We start from the raw sequence: 21,070 nt of genomic DNA, 5'->3' as shown, positions 1-21,070 counted from the left end.
TGTACCAAACTCATTGTAATGAACTGAATATCAGTTCAAAATGTTAACACTGGAAGATGTATTTAAGTGTGTTTATCAAAAATGTACACATATATTGATGATCTCCACATAATCCCCACTGTTTCTGCATCATTTATGGGAGCCAGAAAAGGTATACCTACTCCATACCATTCATTCTTCATCCTGACCATCCAAACTCACTAGTAACCATCTGAGCCAAAATTCCACATAAAGCCCTTACTGAAAGACCCTATTTAAGGCCATACAAATTACACCAAAAGTTTGCTAGATCAGTAAATTCAACATAATTCAGTAAATCACAGCATAATCAGTAAATTTCAGCATAACGCTAAGCCCACAGTATACCTGTAATACATATTTTTAATTATAAAACCTCCAGATTTGTACATCAAAAAATTAAGCTGCTCCATTAAGTAAAAAATAGACATTTAGGAGTTTGATAGATGATTTTTCTTAAGAAAACCAGGACCCACTGAAACTGGCATTTCATTAATTATAATTAAACCCCTATTTACTTTTCAGGATTTTCCAATGATTGTATGACTAGAAAACAAAGAGCATATAACCAATGAATGCTTGGGCATTTAATAGTTGTTGGACTTCAAGTTTCCTTAAAAATTCTCTAATTGTTAATACCATTATGAAATTTATTACTAGTGGTAGAAACGACCCCCATAAATTATTTGAGGCTTGGCTAATTGAAATATATGATAGGGGTATCATATCTGTAACATACTTGGTTCAAGAAAAGTAGCTGTGTTTTGTATCAAACTGGATTTGGCAGTGCACATAGGGTTTACAAATCTCTGGTGTCAGACTTGAGCTAAAGCGCCATTTGTTTTGGGAAGATTTGAAGAACATGAGTGAGTAGCAAAGAGTGGGTCCAGATGTTCTGCTTAAACCCAGGTGTGGCTCAGTTGGCCTGTTTTGTGATGAGGGATTTTTCCAGAGCACAGGAAGCAACACCTGTATGAGATTACACACAGATTTAAACTCCACCAAGTTGACTGCCTTCTGTCTGGTCTCTTCCTAATTGCAGTGACTTAGATCTCAGGTAGAACTGGCCAAATGTACAGACTGTTTGCTACTGCTTGATTAAAAAATTGAAAAAGAACTCAGTGGTAGTTTGATCTTAAATAAGGAAGATCAACTACCATTATAATGAAATCAAAGTTGAGAGTACGGAAGAGATTAAAGCTCACCAAATGAATAATTAACGCAGACCTTTTTATTGCTATTCTCTCCTTTCACTCAAAAAAAAAAAAAAAAAAAAAAAAAAGAAGCATCTCTCCTATACAAACTCAATACCAAATCAGAGTAATACTGAAAAAAATGGATCGCTAAGCATCCATGATACTGTGTTGGTATTCAACCGGTTTGGCTGTAAATTGGTTTGGTGTGTGTAGATGGCTTTTGGCTGCCTTATTAAAGGAAAATTCTTCTAGTAAAAATACACAGCACCCTTTTTTATATAGTAAACAGATGTCAGCCTTTCACTGTAAAGTATTTTTGATTCAGTAGATGTCAAATATTACTTTAGCAGACAATTCCTGTCTACAAAGAATACTTAACATTTGTAAGATAAAATAATGACTCAAAAGTTTTAAGGTTTTTTAGATCAGCTAATGAGACAGTGTTAAAACAAATAGCTTTGAAAATGTGGTCTTAGCACTTTAAGGATGATCGCTATGCAATAAGATTTCTCTGGTGTATGATTTGGCATGGTAAAAACTTTGCAGTCAAATGTGTTTATCTGACCAAATCTACCCTCCCATTAGTCTGTCATGCTCTCATAAACTGCTGATTCCTTTTAGTTACTACAGGCTGGAAGTGCCAAATGATAGAAGGCACAGTGCAGATGACCAAACCAAGACACAGCTATTTCCGAAGCCAAAAGTATGTGCCAAGAAATGCAACGAAAGAGTCTTTTTTCATTATGGAACACCTAACTATTAGATGTTTTTTGATCAAGTACAAGTCTATGTATATCTTTTATAAAGAAATCCTAACTCAAAGTTATTTGCTTCATACTAAAAGTATTTCATTCAAGTGGTATGACGCAAACCTGGGTGGTTACAAGGACCCTAAAGCATCTTTGTAGCATGGCCCCTAAAAGGGAAACACTCCATAAGTTGTATCCGTCTAACAGCAAATTGCTCTGCCTATGTCTGCATCCCACTCAACTGACAAAGAGAGTCACGTGGTGTTTTATCCTCCCAATCTCCAAAATGATCAGCTCCCATGACAAGCAGAGACCTGTCTGCAGCTGGTAATTAGCAGTCCCAGGTTTCAAACCCAATGAAAATAAAAATATCTTTCCTAATCTCTGACCAGGCAAATTCTTTAATCACTCCACATCTTAAAAATTAAAAGTGAAATATCTTTAAACATTTGCTACATCATTACAATTGTTGAATATAACATTTTCTCAAGGCAGCTTATTTAGAGAACATGATTACAATGGACTCAATAACGGTCTCCCCAAAAGATAGGTTCATGTGCTAACACCTGAAAGATACTTTGCAGAACCTTGAAATGAGATTAGGGGTTCCCTCATAGCTCAGCTGGCAAAAGAATCCACCTGCAATGCAGGAGACTCCGGTTCGATTCCTGGGTCGGGAAGATCTGCTGGAGATATATCCTGGATGATCTTGGATTATCCAGTTCAGTTCAGTTCAGTTCAGTCGTTTCCAACTCTTTGTGACCCCATGAATCGCAGCACGCCAGGCCTCCCTGTCCATCACCAACTCCCGGAGTTCACTCAGACTCGCATTGGGAACTAAATCTGAAATGAAGCAAGACCCTATAGTCCTTGCCCCCTGCCACGTCCTGTGTCTGCCTTTTGTCTGTAAAAAAAACTGTAGGTAAAGAGTAAGTTTAATCAGAGAAATGGGAAATGCAGAAACAGGAAAACAGTCCAAGGAGAGCAAACAATAATGATGTAGTCATTAAGCACAGTCAAGGACCTTTAGTTCTTTCTCAAGGGCTATAGATTTTGTTCTAAGACACATCCTGTGAGCTCTCTTAGTAAACACCAGGTGGAAGAATTTAACTACATGATGACCAGACTGTACCCATGACATAAGATGCACAATTCTAAGAATTAGACTCAAACAAATGGACCCTGGAACTGAAGATTAACTGTACCTAAAGCAACCAAGATGGAGAAGGCAATGGCACTCCACTCCAGTACTCTTGCCTGGAGAATCCCATGGGTGGGGGAGCCTGGAAGGCTGCAGTCCATGGGGTCCCTGAGGGTCGGACACGACTGAGCAATTTCACTTTCACTTTTCACTTTCATGCATTGGAGAAGGAAATGGCAACCCACTCCAGTGTTCTTGCCTGGAGAATCCCAGGGATGGGGGAGCCTGGTGGGTTGCCGTCTATGGGGTTGCACAGAGTCGGACACAACTGAAGTGACTTAGCAGCAGCTGCACAGCAACCAAGATGACGCTGGTCAGACCACCAATGACCAATATGAATGAAGAGGACTGTCAGAGCTGACTGTGCTGTTTCTGCACGAGCTGCCCCCACCACCAACGCCTTCACTCCTGTCTATAAAAGCTCTTGTCGCCACTGATTGCCATTGGGGGGTTGGGGGCAGTCAGCCTTTAGACGGATATCTGCCTCCCCTATCCCCACCCTCCAGCTGTTGCCAGCATCTGAAATAAAGCAATTTTCCTTTCCACCAACCTGGGCTGTTTACTGGCTTTTGAGCGGCGAGCAGCCAAATCCCATTAGATACCTTTCGGTAACAAACCCAGTGACAGATGGAGACAGAAAAAGAAAAAGCACACACCCAGAGAGGAGAAGGTCCTGTGAAAACAAAGGCAAAAACTGGCATGATGTAGCCTCAAGCCAAAGAAGGCTTGGAGCCACTGGAAGAGGCCAGGAAGAAGTCTCTCTAGGGTCCTTCGATTTCTGTTTTCTGGCCTCCATAACAGAGAGAGTAAATTTCTATTATCAGTCACCCAGCTTGTGGCAATTTGTTACAGCAGCCACAGAAAACCAAGATGATGATAATATAGTATGTTAGAGTTTTAAAATGTGAACGAAATTAAACGTTTTGAGTGTTAAGTTTTCTCAACCAGGAACATGTTTAGGCTTCCTTTGGAAAAGGTTCTAGATGAACCCCAAGGGGAACAGATGCTTCTCTCACTGTGCTGGGAAGATCAACTCCCACGGAAGGAGCTAGGACTTGTGAAAACTCCAGAGTCACGGAACAACCTGGAGCCCGAAGTCCCAAAGCTTTACTGGAGAGATGCAGGAGAATGTGAGGTGATGAGCAGGGCTGATCCATCTCCAGCCCTGGAAAACCACACAAAACTGAGTCTGACTATGATGGGCTGCTGCTGCTGCTGCTGCTGCTGCTGCTGCTAAGTCACTTCAGTCGTGTCCAACTCTGTGCGACCCCATAGATGGCAGAATATTTGGTTACACACACAGATGGCACACTCTCATAAAGTGTAAAGCACCATTAAATTATAAGTCTTGCTCCTAATCACAAGGTAGCTGCAACTGGAGGGCACAGAGTCAGGGACTAGATGTAAACTGCTCTGGAGAATTCTTTGCGAGTCCCTTCAAACATTCAACGGGCTCATGACACACAGGATTGATGTTTAGTGACCATTCCCAACATGGCATCAAGAAAAGCAATGAACAAAACAGGGAAGTATTCCGCAGGAAATAAAATTAGCTATATTCTTTAACACATCCATGAAGCTGTGAGGATCAAGACATTCTGCCACTTTTTCAACATTAATTTTTGCAGGTTGTCTTTTGTTAAATAATTTAGTTTTTGACCGTGCTAGGGTCTTTGTTGCTGCACATGAGCTTCCTCTAGTGGCAAGCAGGAACTACTCTCTAGTTGCTGTGTGCAAGCTTCTCTCTGCAGTGGCTTCCCTAGTTGCAGAGCACACCCTCTAGACTCATGGGCTTCAGTAGTTGCAACTCAAGCGTTCAAGAGCTGTGGCACATGGGCTTAGTTGCCTGCAGCATGTGGAATCTTCGCGGACCAGGGGTCAAACCTGTGTCCCCTGCATTGGCAGGTGGATTCTTAACCACTGCACCACCAGGGAGGTCCAGGTTATCTTCTTTGAAGCTCCTTTATGATATATTATGGGCTTCCCTGGTAGCTCAGCTGGTAAAGAATCTGCCTGCAACGCAGGAGACTCCAGTTCGATTCCTGTGTCGGGAAGATCTGCTGTAGAAGGGATAGGCTACCCACTCCAGTATTCTGGCCTGGAGAATTCCATGGACTGTATAGTCCATGGGGTCACAGAATCAGACATGACTGAGCAACTTTCAGTTTCTTATGATCTATTAACACTTCTGCTCAATAGCAACCCTGCAGGCTTTCGTGAAAATCAGACAATCGTGGGATCAAATTATGGGAAGCCCAGGTTCTTTTCTGCCCCTGTGCCAATCTTGGTATCTTTCCCACTGTGGGATTGAATGAGAGCTCACTCCAGGCCACATGGTCACAGTACCCAGTCTTGTTCAACCACTATCAGATCACAAGAGGGGGAAGGGGAACTCCTGCAACTTAAGGAGTTAAGGGAACCTGATATAAGACCCTCCATCGCAACCCTCATCTCCCCCAAAACAAGCCATCCACGTCTGCTGAATGATCTTGTGGCCCTGCAGAATTCCACCCTGGACCCCATCCTTCATGAAAAGTCACACCATCTCCTCCCCTCCTTCTAATTACCTTCCTACACAAGTGGAGCATACACTCCTCATTATTGACCCAGATAACTTCTCCAAGACCAGCTCAAGTTCTGCTCCAACTACTCAAACTTCAACCTTCCACCCTGTCCAAAAGCACTCACTTCACGACAGGAAGCATCTTACACCCCCACCTCCATCCTTCTCCCAAAGAGGAGAGTGAGATTGAACATAAGCAGAGACTGGAATAGAATTGGTTCCAATGCTTAAGGAATAGAATTTCTACAACAGTGATATAATAAGACTCTATGGCAGTACACATTACCTTTTTTCACCTATTGCCTTTTTCAGTCTTTCCCTTAGGTTTATCTTTTTCCTCATCTGCATATACTTACACTGTACCAAATAGTAGTTACACCCCCAGGTTCTGAGCCCTAACCAAGGGCAAGTTCCTCGCTTTCTTCACTTGAATCATTGAAAAAATTATACTTCCAAGGGGAGTTTTATGAGGACTAAATGAGAAACCTCTCTCAGGCTTAGCAACACAATGCCTGGCATAAGGTAAGACCTCAATAAATATTAGCTATGGGTACAGGATCTAAAGTGCTGAATTAGGGTAAAAGCTAAATAGGTCATTCAGCATGCCTTTAGGGTAGACCTTGGGTTTCAGATTTAAAAATAAAACAAAACCAAAAAAATCAGTGTTTGCAATTCACCCAGAGTCTGTCTCAGCTATTGTAGCTAGAATTTGAACAAAAGAGTTTGGAACCAAAGCCTTATGACAGTAAACAGCTTTTAGCCTGGAATGCACCCCCACCCCCTTCCTTGGGAATCTATAGTAACAGGACGCAGCTGATAAAAAGACTACAGGTTCTAACCATTTCTTTTTCTTTAGCCACCCTCCTCCCCAAGCCTTTTTCCTCTCTCCCTCTCCAACTCCCTATCTCTATTGCCTCTCTATTCATCTCTTTATCTCTGTTTCTTCCTCAAATAAGACTGACTATAGCGATGGCTTGTGTGCGTGTTAAGCCACTTCTGTGTGCCCAGCTCTTTGCAACCCCATGGACTGGAGCCCACCAGTCTCCTCTGTCCATGGGGAATTCTCCAGGCAAGAATACTGGAGTGGGTTGCCACACCCTTCACCAGGAAATCTTACTCACCCAGGGATCAAACCTGTGACTCTTATGTCTCCTGCCTTGGCAGGTAGGTTCTTTACCACTAGCACCACTTAATGAAGCATATTATATGCCTTATTTCTCCACCTTTCAGAATCAACTGAAGTACAGAAAAAAAATTCCAATATAAATTCTTTTTCATAACAGACACAAGGCAGCTTTAGCTGATGCCACTTCCACAACTTACACAGTGAAATTCAGTCCTCATCCTTAACCAAGTAGTTAAACCTCAGGCTGAACACATCATCTGATGAGAAATTCAGTTTTCTCTGAAGTCCCCCAAATATAATCAGATTGTATGGATAGGGTGAAATAAGAGTTCCTTCTCTTAGCACTTTCATTTTCTTTTGGTCTTTTTCCTGATCATACCAATAATAAAATTCAAGTGTTCGAACATTTGAAAGTCAATGAGAGAGCTGAAGCAGGAGAGATGCCTTGCAGACAACCATGAGCAGGGTCTGTTACTGTGTGTTTATAAGCATTGTCAAGCTCCCATTGTTTCTAAGAGAAAATGGTGATGCAAAAATTATGCCCCTGCTCTAGGGGAATGAAAATCACATAAACTGTCTCCTGTAAATCATATTTTGCTCGTCTAAGTAGATCAGACGAGAGAGAAGGAGAGGGGCTCTCCATGGCAAGGAGCTTTGATCATTTTGATCAAACACAGACCACCGATCAGCCTTCCAAGTGCCACCATGCGTCATACACATTTTCAATATTGTGTCATAATAGCTACCAGTCATTGTAGTTGAGATTTTAAAAAAAGGATTGTAATTAAACATATGATTGGATCCAGACATTTTAATCATGCCCTCTATCTATTTTGCAAAGCAAGACTGTTGTCTTTTCAGCAGTCCCCAGGAATCGCCCAAGGATGACAATTTGCATGCTAACTGAATTCATGTACCGTGCGGATTGCACCAGGACATCTGTTGCTCATTGTTTGGGTCCCTCTGCTTTTCAGACTCAAATATGAAAATGCAGAAAGTAAAAGGCAAATTATGGAGCCCCGGGCAAGAGTACAGATCAACTGTTTGATTTTTCCTTCCCTCCTGCCATCCTTCTAGAGGAGGCTATTACAGAAACTAAAACCATCCCCCACTTCGCCATCCCCCTGGCCTTACAATAAAATCAGTGCCCATGAAACAATGTTGCCTCCCAGCTGCTTCTTGTCTTAGTCTTACTCACACTGGCCAGAAAGGGAACCCAGTCCCAAATCCAAACACAAGATGCCAAGAACCGGAAAGTGCTGCCCTGACTTGGGAATGAGGACAGAAGACAAGGTTTGAAATGTCCTCTGTTGCTTAGAGAAAGTGATCAGCTGGCTTGGCAAACAGTCTCCCCAGCCCAGTGAAGACGGGAAGGGGAAGGACTGACAAGTGAAGGGGACGAACTGTGTCAAGTAAACACTTAAGGGATCATTAAAGACATGGCTTCTAAAAAGGGCCTGTGTTAACAAAGCTTGCAGAGGACGACGCACTCAGGAATCCCTTCCCCTCCCCTCACTGTATTCAGGGCAAAAGCTGAGACAGAACTGAGATTCAGGAAGCATTTCTTATCAGCTATCACTTCTCTTCAATCCTCAAAATAGCTGTCTTTTGGAAATCAAGAACCTACAGTTCAGGGCTTTCCTGGTGGCTTAGTGGTAAGAATCCACCTGCAAATGCAGGCGACACGGGTTCAATCCCTGGTCCGGGAGGATCCCACTGCGGGGGGCCACTGAGCCAGAGCGACGCAGCCACCAAGCACACATGCCACAACTTCTGAGGCCCGAAAGCTCCAGAGCCTGTGTTCTGCAACAACGAGGAGCCTGAGCGCCTGCAGCTGGAGAGTAGCCCCTGCTCTCCGAAGCTAGAGAAAGGCCTGAGTAGCAATGGAGACCCAGTGCAGCCAAAATAAGTTATTTAGAAAGAGAGAGAAGAAGAACCACCAACAGTTCAGAGACATTAAAAATTTGCTGAGGTCACCCAGTTGTGAAGTCACAGACCAGGGTTGATTGAAATCCAGGTCTTTTCCCTCTGAGCTCCTGACATTTTTCCTCATGCACATGCTTCCCCATTTCTGAGGCTGCATTCACCAACCCCTTGCTCCATTCTCCACCCAGCTCAAAATGTACAATTTGAACAAAACCTGTCCCTTTTATCTCTGGGGGAGGTTCTTAGCTTTTGCCTCAACAAAAGGCAGGCAAAATACTTGTTTCATTGTTTAAATCAGTCCAAGTGGAGAACTTACCTTTCCCAGTAACTTCAGGTTGTCTGGAGGCCAGAACGGAACGTTTTGACGACAGAAGCAGCCGTGTGGGCCAGAATCACCGAGAAAACACAAGAAGCCCTCTGTCACTCTACTGCTCCACCGCTCAGCTCCCCATTTAAATCCAAGTTCAAGTACTAGTTTGTGAGCATGGACTGTATGTCAAGGACATGTACATTGATTTGCTCTGCAGCCGTAAAGCAACCCCATGAGATAAGTGGGAACACCTGAGCCTAGTAAGCATGGCTCAGCGAGAGGAGGACTGATGGAGGCTGCTCAGCTGTTGGTAATGAGAGGAGATTCCACTTGATTTTAACTATAGGCCATTCCCCACCCCCACGACATATCCCATTGTCCTAGTGCCTAATTTTTCTTATCCTTCCCATCAAAATCCCACCTTTCATCCTATAGACTTAGCCCAGAGCCCTCATCCACTTACCACCCTCTCTTCTAACACCTAAGCTGATGTTGTTCAGTTGCTAAGTCATGTCCAACTCTTTTGTGACCCCATGGACTATAGCCCACCAGGCCCCTCTGTCCATGGAATTTTCCAGGCAAGAATACTGGAGTGGAGTGTCATTTCCTTCTCCAGGGGATCTTCCTGAGCCAGGGATCTAACCTGTGACTCCTTCATTGGTGGGCAGGTTCTTTACCCCTGAGTCACTGGAGAAGCCCAACATCTAAGCTCCCTCCTTCCAAATCCCACATTCAATTCCTTGGTCCCGCACAGCAGTGGTTCTTACACTTTTGTTTGAAAATCACCTGAAAGAGCTTATTTCATTTCTTGTATCCATCCCAACATATTCAAACTCAGTAGGTCAGGGTGGGGCCTGAGACTGCATATCAGACAAGCCTACGGGTGATGCCAGTGCAGCTGGTCTGTCAGCCTCTCTTTGAGAACCTCTGCCAGCCTGATTCTGGTCCCTCCACAATGTCCCTGTGGCTGGAGGCTGCCTCCTCACTGGCAGGAGAAGAGCCGAGACATTCGGGCCTTCTCAACCTGGCCACCACACGGACCAGGACAACCAAGATGTGTTCTTATGCCCTCTGCTCTGGCTCGGCCTCAGTGTCATCCTCCACTCTCACTGGCTTCCTCCTTACTCTAGAGCAGTGGTCCCCAGCCTTTTTGGCACCAGGGACAGATTACATCGGAAAAAATTTTTCCATGGACCAAGAGTGTGGGGGGAGGATTGGGATCATTCAAGTACATTATATTTATTGTGCACTTTATTTCTAACCTAATGCCACTGCTGATCTCACAGGAGGTACCTATCTGTGGCTCAGAGGTTGGGAACCCCTTATCTAGAGAGGAGTACTCTCAGGTGGTGGGGTGTGCTAAAAGCTCCCAGGGTTTTAGAATCAGAGTTCTGCTACTGAATGCGGCCTTGAGCAAGTGATGTGACCTCTCTACACCTCTGATTTAACATCTGCAGAGTTGGCATCAAAATATTTACCTTATAAGATTTCATAAAGACTAAAAACAAACAATATTGCAAATCAACTATACTGCTGCTGCTAAGTTGCTTCAGTTGTGTCTGACTCTGTGACCCCATAGACTGTAGCCCTCCAGGCTCCTCTGTCTTTGGGATTCTCCTGGCAAGAATACTGGAGTGGGTTGCCATTTCCTTCTCCAGGGGATTTTCCTGACCCAGAGATCCAACCCGGGTCTCCCTCATTGCAAGCAGATTCTTTTATCATCTGAGCCTACTATAATCCAATATAAATTAAAAATTTTTTTAAAACTAAGGCAACATTGTAAATCAACTATACTCCAATATAAGATAAAAAAAGTTTTTTAAGATATAGTGAAGATCAAAATGTTACCAACCTGGATTCCTGGGCTCTTTACTCAATAGAAATTGATGAAACAGATGAAAAATTCCAGCAAAGCCTTATTGGTATTACTGAGTCCAGGCTCGTACTATGTACCAGGCCAGTAAATAGACAAAATTTGGGGGTCAAGAAACAGTGACTTTATTCAGAAAACCAGCTGACTGAGAAAGTAAACTCATGACCCAAAGACCCATTTTGCTTCTTTTATAGTGAAAGTGAAAGTCACTCAGTCATGTCCAACTCTTTTCAACCCCATGATACAGTCCATACAATTCTCCAGGCCAGAATACTGGAGTGGGTAGCCGTTCCCTTCTCCAGGGGATCTTCCCAACCCAGGGATCGAACCCAGGTCTCTCATATTGCAGGTGGATTCTTTACCAGCTGAGCCACCAGGAAGTGTGTTAGTTGTTCAGTCATGTCTGAGTCTTTGAGACCCCATGGATTGTAGCCCATCAGGCTCCTCTGTCCATGGGATTCTCCAGGCAAGAATATTAGAGTGGATTGCCATTCCCTTCTCCAGAGGATCTTCCTGACTAGGGATCAAACCTGGGTCTCCCACGTTGCAGGCATATTCTTACTAAAAGGGGAGGAAGTAAAGTCAAACATTTCCTGGTTTCTGCCCACCTCCAGAGAGGATGTGTTAATTTCTATCTGTCTATAGTCATTCATCGGAGAAGGCAACGGCACCCCACTCCAGTACTCTTGCCTGGAAAACCCCATGGACAGAGGAGCCTGGTGGGCTGCAATCCATGGGGTCGCTAGGAGTCGGACACAACTGAGCGACTTCACTTTCACTTTTGGCTTTCATGCATTGGAGAAGGAAATGGCAACCCACTCCAGTGTTCTTGCCTGGAGAATCCCAGGGACAGGGGAGCCTGGTGGGCTGCCATCTCTGGGGTCGCACAGAGTCGGACACGACTGAAGCGACTTAGCAGCAGCAGCAGCAGCAGCAGCAGTAGTCATTCATAGGTGGGCCTGATCAAGATGCTCCCTGTGAGCTACACAAAAGTATTTTAACTTAATGCTCATTACCTGGGAAGCAAGGTTCCCAGAGATGGGCCATTGTGTATAATTTAAGCTTATAAGCAACACCCCTACACAAAGGTTCTGCCCTGTTACATTGGGATTCCAGCTACAGCAAGAGGGAGGAAGAACAAGTAACTGAAAATGAAAATCTCAGTTTCTGAAAATGCCTTGAGCAAGGCAGTTATGAGTCTGCTGCCATCTTCCACTGTCTTGGCAGTTTCATCTTGGCCTTGAGTGGTGGCTGCCGCATTTGGAGTCAGACACTGAACCATACACACCCCAAGAGAAGGAAAGAGAGAGGAAAACATGAAAAACGTGAAGTGAAAATAAGTGGACAACATTTAGAAACCAAAAAAGCATTAAATTAGACAAAATGGTAAAAACCATAAAAAAAGACAGAGAAAGCAGAGAATAATGAATATTCCATAAACTGTACAACCCAAAATTAAAATATTAAAAGAATTAAAAAGCATACTACAAGCATATAAATATTTACAAAATTTAAGAGACTAAGGAATTTTGGAAAAACAAGATGAAAAGTCACAAAGAACTCTGGGGCTCAAGGCTCATTTTTAGGGGCTAATGTAGGGCATCCTTGCTCGCTCTCTAAGGGTGGGGTGCAAACTGGTCCCTTAAATAGGGTGAGAGCAGGGGCGGATCGGTGGGTCAGGCTAGTAGGGTGGCTTAGGTGGTCGGCCCACCCCAGCAGGTGCTGTCTACAAGATTCACGCATGCCCTTGCTTTTTCTCCTGGCACCTCCAAGTGGCAGTTGGGTTTTGGCCTTTTTGTATCTTACAATTGGCCCCCATTGCACATGCACGTGGTTATCTTTAATTCCTTATAGTTTCTTTGCATTCTCTTGCTCAAGGAGATATTTGTCCAGGTGCAACCACTGCAGTGGGCTTCTCAGGTGGCTCAGCGGTATATAATCTGCCTGAAATGCAGATATGGAGACCTGGGTTTGATCCCTAGGACAAGAAAATCCCCTAGAGAAAGAAATGGCAACCCACTCCAGTATTCTTGCCTGGGAAATCCCATGGACAGAGGAGCCTGGTGGGCTACAGTTTATGGGGTCACAAAAGAGTCAAGACATGACTGAGTGACTAACACAACAATGAGCACTGCAGTGAAGGGTCCCAGGACCCAGCTTTGTCTCAAAGAGAAAGAGCACAGCGAAAGTCCTATTAATAGTACTGGGTTGGCCAGGAAGTTTATTTCCATACCATCTTAACAGAAAAACTTGAACGAACTTTTTGGCCAACTCAATACACTGCCTGTATGGATGCCTAATCCATAATCATTCTCTTGTGCCTCTCTCTTTCCTTCTCTTGGGGTGTGTATGGTTCAGTGTCTGACTCCAAATGCTGCAGCAGCCACTCAAAGCCAAGATGAAACTGCCAAGACAGTGAAAGATGGCCACAGACTCAAAGCTGCCTCGCTCAAGGCGTTTTCAGAAACTGAGTGTGCTTTCCCTCCTGATAGCTTTATTATGTGTATATATGGAGCAAGGGGAATCTGAGTCTGCCACACCATTTGTTGGTTATTTCCAAAGGTCACAGGGGCCAGGAACCTCAGCATAAGAAGACATGGAGAGGTCAGGGATTTTCTCTCTGCCCAGAGGCCTCCTCCCCAAGGACCCATGTGGGAAACTCAGGTTGAAGAGGGTGCCCCAACTTAGCCCCTAAAAAAGAGCCTTGAACCCCAGAGTTCTTTGTGACTTTTCATCTTGTGTTTTTCCAAAATCCCATAGTCTCTTAAATTTTGTAAATATTTATGTGCTTATAGTACGCTTTTTAATTCTTTTAATATTTTAATTTTGGGTTTGTACAGTTTATGGAATATTCATTATTCCCTGCTTTCTCTTATGGTTTTTACCATTTTGTCTAATTTAATGCTTTTTTGGTTTCTAAATATTGTCCACTTATTTTAACTTCATGTTTTTCATAACCAGTTTTCCTTATAATTATAATTACATATACAGTGAAGGATAATTTCAGAGAAATCACATTTTACAAACAAGCAAAATGGATAATTTTTAAAAACTATACTCTCATTGACCCAAAGATAATGACATGTAACATGCAGTTGTATACACTTCCAGACTATTCTCCTGGAAAAACATCCTAAATTTCCTTTTATGTGGCTACTTTTATCCTTTTTAACAGTGTATATTTTTAAATTTTGTTTTATTATTTTTCTAATTGTCTGGTTTGACTTTTTCACCTTTGACGTTATTTTGTGGTTTACATTATATTTCAACCTTTCTTAACCGGACACATTTTCACTCTTCTATTAGTCTTCTTATGCCGGGGTTCAGCCCCGGTGGATCCAGGGTGATTCGAAGGTGGGGGGACGGAGTCGGCGTCTTTGGAAAAATACATATTTAATCACAGATAGAGAGATTAGACATGGATAGTGTAGTAGGAAGATTAGTGGAGAAAAAGAGGCTGAATAACTTGGATTACGTGGAATAGCATCCATGCTCCAGATGGGAATTCAGCCAAAAAAACGGGAGCAAGAAAGAAGTGACATGGGGAATCAGTCTTTCCGGAAACTGATCCGATTTCTTTATTTTTGGGTTTGCTTATATACCTTTTGTTACACATAGGGATGAATACAGAGTCACGCGGGGGTCAGCAGTCCTGACCTTTATCAAAATCAGGTGCTTCACATAAATGTATAAAAAAGGTACATCATCTTCTGGCCATGAGTGAGACCTGCTGACATTTTATGATCCTTTCTTTCTGATAACCAAAAATCTTATTTTTCCCAAGGGTGTTTTCTCTTAAACCAGGAACCACCCTCCAAATAAAGTTGCATTCCTATAGGGTGAGGGTGTAGTGAGTTACAATCAAGAAAGGAATTTATGTAACCCAAGGTTAACAGGATTAATCTTAAAGGTTAATACTTATTTCTCCTATATGCTTAAAGGTTAATACTTATTTCATCCTATATGCTAGTTATATTCATTATAAGAGTAGGGAACATGGAGATTTAGCAGCAAACATCAGCCCAACAACTGAAAATCCTTTCACCAATGCTCCCCTTAAGATCTATTTAGTCTTAAGATATGATAAAGTTACATTCTTACATAGCAAGGACACAGTGATTTATAACAAAGTACAGTGATCTATTACAAAAGAGAAAATCCATTAACTCAAAAAGTCTAGTATTGCTAACATCAAAAACTACTATATTTCCTTTGCTATATTCCAAATACATTGATTAGTATATTCCCAGGTGCCTAAGGATATGGAGGCCTGTCGGCAATCATTGACTCAACAAGAAGAAAAAGCCCTATGCTAATTAAGACTCTCAAAGTAATCCAAAACTCTCTGTGCTGTTTATGGTTAAGAGGTAGTAAACAATCATGTGGCAGCAGTATGGATAATCCTGTCGCACAAGCTAGTCTGTCAGCAGAGAGGTTTGACCTGAGACATCCTTGTCCCACCCAGAGCAGGGAATTAGCAACAATTATTGACACAACAAATGAAAAACCCTTCACCAATATAATTCCTAACCAATCCATTATACTAATAATTTCTAACTCCCCAAAAGAATTTGCCTTTAGTAAGTCTAAAACATCTTGTGCCTCTCAGATTGGGAGGCTGTAAACAATCACATGTGGCCGGAGGAACCTATACAGGTGGGCTAGATCACCTTCAGAGGAGTCCGTAAGCTGAAACACACTTGTCACGCCCAAGAATTTTTATTGCCTTGGAGCTGTGCGTTTACTCCTTCTCTAAGAGAAATGGTTATGGGGGAGAGCCCCCCGTAAAGTCAGAGGTGTAGGAGAGACCATAAAACAGACTCTGGTTTTGGGGTTAGATGCTCGGGAACAGGGGGTTTCCTGAGGCTTGATCACGCCTTTGTGTATGCCAAGCCTCCTTCCTCATGACCTTTGCCATGGGCGGAGTTCCTCATGCTGGCCCCCCGGCATTCTTATACTATTTATATTCAGCTGAGCTTTTAAATAAAGTCTTTGTTACTATTTTGATCACATTTTTCATTTACTTTGCTTCTTATTGTCTAGGAGGTTTTATTTTTTAATTCTTTTCATTCTGCATTTATGAATGACCCCCAGACAGCCTCCAAGCAAAGCTAGTTGAGGACTCACCACAGTCCTTTGAGCTCCTCATAACAGAGATCATACCCTGCTCAGTGCTGAATCACCTAAAAGTTACTGGAATCAAGTAAGAAAATCCATAGGTTGACTTTTCTCCCAGGATTATACTAATTTTCTCCAAACAGGCATTCCTCTTGGGCCGCTGAAACAGTATAGCTTTCTTCCACATGTCTCCTCCAGTCTCATAGAATGTAAGTTCTATGACCCAGCAACTGTGGTATAGATCATCATGACATTCAGAGAGAATTGTTTGCCCCATAATCGGATGCTGAGTGGAGGAGGCGCGTCCGTTCAGGCTGGACTGTCAGCGTAAAGCCTGTCTGGTTTTAACAAGACTGAAGACACTGAAACTTCCAGTAGCATTCCTTGAACAAAGCCATTATTACAGGTTCCTCAACCAAGTTTTTGGAACCTTATATCCACTTGTCCCCATCTATTATTACCACCATGACTCACCATTCATTTAAGCAGGGTCCCTGGACACCCTTCTTAGTGTCTAAGTCTCCTCAAGTCCATCGCTTTATTAAAAAAAAAACAAAGATAAGTTAACCCATGTGGAAACAAATATCCCTTGCAGGGTTTAAGACCCACAAAAACAGCTGCTTCAGTTCTGTTTTGTTTTGTTTTGTTTTAATCATAAATCTGTTTTCCACTGCAAAAGCCTCCAAGAAACAGAGAAGCAGATCATTTTCTTTTGGTAGCTAGATGCCTATTGGATTGGTTCGAGTCCCTGAAAGTAACCTGGTTAATCGAGTCTGATTTCCCTGGTTCGTTGTTTCTTTTATTTTCTACACTGCATGTGCCCCCAGTTGGAGGCCTATTCAAGAAACAATTTCACTCTTTTAGGTGGAATTTTCTCACTGACATCTCCATCCACCTACCCAAAGTCTGGTACCTTAGTAGTCTTCCCCCACCCTTTGGCCTGTAAGGGCTCAGGTTCTTTCACATCCTTCATAAATATCAGTCTCCACTCCTTCCAATTTGCATGAACTATCCTTAGCCAATTAATGCTATAATTATTTATTGCCTTTATGTTAATTATTTTGTCTACAGGGCCTGAAAACTCTCATATCAAAAAGCACATAACCAATCCATATCATCTATGCCTTGCTTCCTTTGCAATGTTGTTGATGCTTAGTCACTCAGTTGTGTCCAACTCTTTTGCAACCCCATAGCCCATCAGGCTCCTCTGTCCGTGGGATTTCCCAGGCAAGAATACTGGAGTGGGTTGCCATTTCTTCTAGGGGATCTTCCCATCCTAGGGATCAAACCCAGGTCTCCACATCTCCTGCATTTCAGGCAGATTATTTACCACTGAGCCACCGGGGAAGCCCAAGAGTTTCAAACACTAAGTTAGTAGTTGTTGTACTGTCCTTCCTATTCATGGCACTTCCTCTGATGGTCCCCATCTTCCTCTGGTTAGCTGGGCACACTTCCACATCACATTTAAATATCTTCTTCTCCATACATAGCTCATGCTGCCTTCTCTGAGTTCACATAAGATTCTGTGACATATTGATTTGTTTACAAATTTTGTCTTCAAGGAAATAATCTTGGAAAGTATTCTTGGGAAGGTCAGAGGCTTAATGAACTAGTTATCACACCAAGTCTGTGGGTTCTCAGAAATGCAAATCGCTCACTTTTGGTAAAGTTGATAACTTTGTTCTCCTTAGCTACATCTTCCATTTAGACAAAGGGGACATCTGTGTTCACTCACTGAACAAATATGTGCCTAATTCGTGCTACAGATCATTCCAGGTGCTGAGGATGGAGCAAGAAGCCGGGAGACAAAAGCCTGACACAGAAAATAGCCAAGAGCCTTCACAGGAGAGTCTCCCTGACGAAAACTGTGCCCAGGATTATTAGGTCTTAGATCCATTACTTGATCAGAGAGTTTGTGGAAAGGTGAACAGGAAATAAGCTTTGGGTTGAAAAAGTAAAACACCAAAACTAATTTTAGCCAGAAAAATATACCACACTCTCATTCTGTAACTCTGTCTGCACTTGGTGAAATGATATGGGTCACATTACAGTTAAAGGAGGAATTGTTGAGGAATTGTTCCCTGGTTCATGGGACCTTTTTCCCTTCTCTTTTCTTTGTGAGCATTTGCCATTGAAGCTTCCTGCTGCGAGACCTTCATGTTATATGGGAAAGTATCAGACGGATGACTTCTAAAGCCAGCACAAAACAACCCCAAGAGTTGAACAGAGTTTCTGAGCATCAGTTCCCCTAGTGACCTGAAAAAAAGCTTTGTGTGAAAGAGATCACATTCAAAACACAGCAATGCTTTTCAAAGCAACAGACAGGCCTTGACTGTGATGTCCTCACTAACCTGAAAATTGTGGGAAGTGTCTGCTTTGAAGTACATTGCTGAGCACAGCACATGGCTGCCAAATGTCAACCCCTCATGGCTCACAGATGGATGCCAAAGGCAGACTTCTACCTAGCAAGGCCCATAGCTTCCACTAGCCACACACAGCACTAGCTGGAGAAGCCACCTCCTGCTCTCCAGGGAGGAGAAACTTCACTTACCAAATGCAACATGTTCCCACGTGAAAAGGCATCTGAGTGGTGTGCCAGTTAAACCAGACAGCTTACCAAGCCTTTCCTCTAGTTTCTATTTTCATCCTTGTGTTTCTTACAGCATGAATTTCAATATTTTCACTTTACTAGTACTTTCTCTTTTTTTAATATTTTCTCGGCCATGCCACACGGCATTTAGAATCTTTTTTCTCCAATCGAGGATGGAACCCGTGCCACTTGCATCAGAAGCACAGAGTCTTCACCACTGGACCAGCAGGGAAGTTCCTACTAGTACTTCACCCAGTTGTGTATGTAAAGCCAAATATGGTTTGTTTGTTTGTTTGCAATTATAATAAAATCCGTAAGAAAAAACAAAAAGACTTTATAAAAGAGAAATTGCCCATTGAATGTAATACTTTGCCTTTTATTTTAGATCATTTCACATAAATTTGCTTAAACATACAATAAACAAAATTAGAAAGCTAATTTTTGTATGCTGTCAGTAGAGGGACAGAACACATGGAGAAGAAAATTAATGTAAATGTGACTTGAATTACTTGTGAAAAAGCCAGAAACCTACCCCACCACAACCTCAGTTATTTGAAACATTCTATTAAATTAAAATCATGTAAAGGAGTGGAGGGAGAGGCAAGGTTGGTGAAGGGGATTAAAGGATATAAACTACTAAGTATAAAATAAATACATTTAAGGATGTAATATACAACACAAGGAATATAGCCAATACTTTATAATAACTTTTATACTTTACAAGGAGTATAACCTATAAAAATACCAAATTACTGTGTTGTACACCTGAAAGTAATATAATCTTGGAAAGCAACTATACTTTTAAAAAAAAAACTTCTTTAAAACAAACTCTAACCAGGTATGATGGGCCATTCCTTGTTTTCTTTACTATTGTAATTAAACTATCATCAACCACAATCTCCCTGGCATTAGGACAATTATATGGCCTCAGGCGGTCCTAGTGGTAAAGAATCCACCTGTCAATGCAAGAGAGGCAGATTGGATCCCTGGGTTGGGAAGATCCTCTGGCATAGGAAACGGCAACCCACTCCAGCATTCTTGTCTGGGAAATCCCATGGACAGAGGAACCTGGTGGGCTACAGTCCATGGGGTCACAAAGAGTTGGACAGGACTGAAGTGACTTAGCACACATGGCCTCTGGCACAGCCTATCAGGACATGATGGAATCGGGGCCATACTTACTAAACTGACAAGGAATTCCTTATAGGGCATCCCAGTGGCCTGGAAACAGTACTAGAATTTCTCTTAGGCCTTCATGATCTCCAGAATTCAATTACACACTTAGAATCTGACTGGGGGTCATCATATCCACTTTTTGGTAAACATTTAAAACATTCTGTTAGATATTTTTATATACATATGTGATAATTAAATATGGAAATCCAAACAATTCCAACTTCTTAAAGCTGATCTCATGTATTCTCTGAACACCAGTTCAGAAAATCCTGAGAGTTTTCCTATATTTGGAACACTGGAATGAGAGGTCAAAATAAATGGTTAACTTTTTCAGTTTACCTAGAAGGCTGTTCTACTTTGTAATAGTAACAGTACAGTGCTAATGTAGTAGTACACCTTTGCTTACCAGGTTATAATTGACAAAGTAGTTTTAAATCCATTGTCTGCTCCAGGAGGCTGTAGGCGCCACCACAGCAGCCAAGCTGTCTTGTTCAGCGTTGTAGCCCTTGCGTCTGGGGCAGCTAAATGCCCTCTACTTGGTGGCTCGAACAGTAAAGAAGTTGCCTGAAATGCAGTAGACTTGGGTTCAATCCCTGGACTGGGAAGAGAAGAGGAAGGCTACCCACTCCAGTATTCTTACCTGGAGAATCCCATGGACAGAGGAACCGGGTGGGCTAGAGTCCATGGGGTCGCAGAGAGTCGGATGCGACTGACTAAGCAGCACGTACCTCTCTCTTTACATAATGAGCAATATCGTTCCAGTAGGCATGCCAGGTACAAATAATCTCATTCTAGAGATGAGAAAATAGAGGCTCAGAAAGTCAAATGATATGTGCACATGTGCTAAGTCACTTCAGTCACTTAGGTTACTTAAGCTAGGCCTTCTGATCCCAAGTCCATTTCTTTTCATTGACTGTGCCATGCCATCTTGCCTAATCTTGTTTTTTAGTAGCTGTCAATCCACAAACTTAGATTTTTATCATGTCACTTGATCCATGTGATGGCCTTGTGTGAAGAGTCTGGGATTTAGTTTTTCCATTTCACTAATGTGCGAACTAAGAGTCAATAGGGTCACAACACAGAGAATCAACTTGTGGTTGCCAAGAGGGGAGAGGATTGAGAGTTTGGGATTAGCAGATGCAAACTTATTATATGCAGGATGAGTAAACAACACGTCCTACTATATAGCATGAAAGTGAAAGTGAAAATCACTCAGTCGTGTCC

At 42.5% G+C, this 21,070-nt stretch overlaps 1 long non-coding RNA gene across 4 annotated transcripts in view; it reads right to left on the bottom strand.

Moving 5' to 3' along the window:
* Positions 1-21,070, bottom strand: part of LOC132657216 (uncharacterized) — a 248,921-nt gene that overhangs the window by 206,343 nt on the left and 21,508 nt on the right. The window contains exons 4-5 of one of the 4 annotated variants that reach the window (XR_009595063.1): positions 16,555-16,616; positions 9,096-9,118 (exon numbers count right to left, since the gene is read on the bottom strand). The exons of 2 other annotated variants lie outside the window; for them this stretch is intronic. This is a non-coding gene — a long non-coding RNA (uncharacterized LOC132657216). The remainder of the gene's footprint in view (positions 1-9,095; positions 9,119-16,554; positions 16,617-21,070) is intronic. One more of the 4 variants, XR_009595061.1, reaches the window with a different exon arrangement.

Source organism: Ovis aries, chromosome 9 (genome assembly GCF_016772045.2).
Source record: "Ovis aries strain OAR_USU_Benz2616 breed Rambouillet chromosome 9, ARS-UI_Ramb_v3.0, whole genome shotgun sequence".
NCBI classification, from domain to species: Eukaryota; Metazoa; Chordata; class Mammalia; order Artiodactyla; family Bovidae; genus Ovis; species Ovis aries.
Note: the sequence above shows the minus strand (reverse complement) of the source record. Positions and strands in the feature narration are given on the sequence as shown.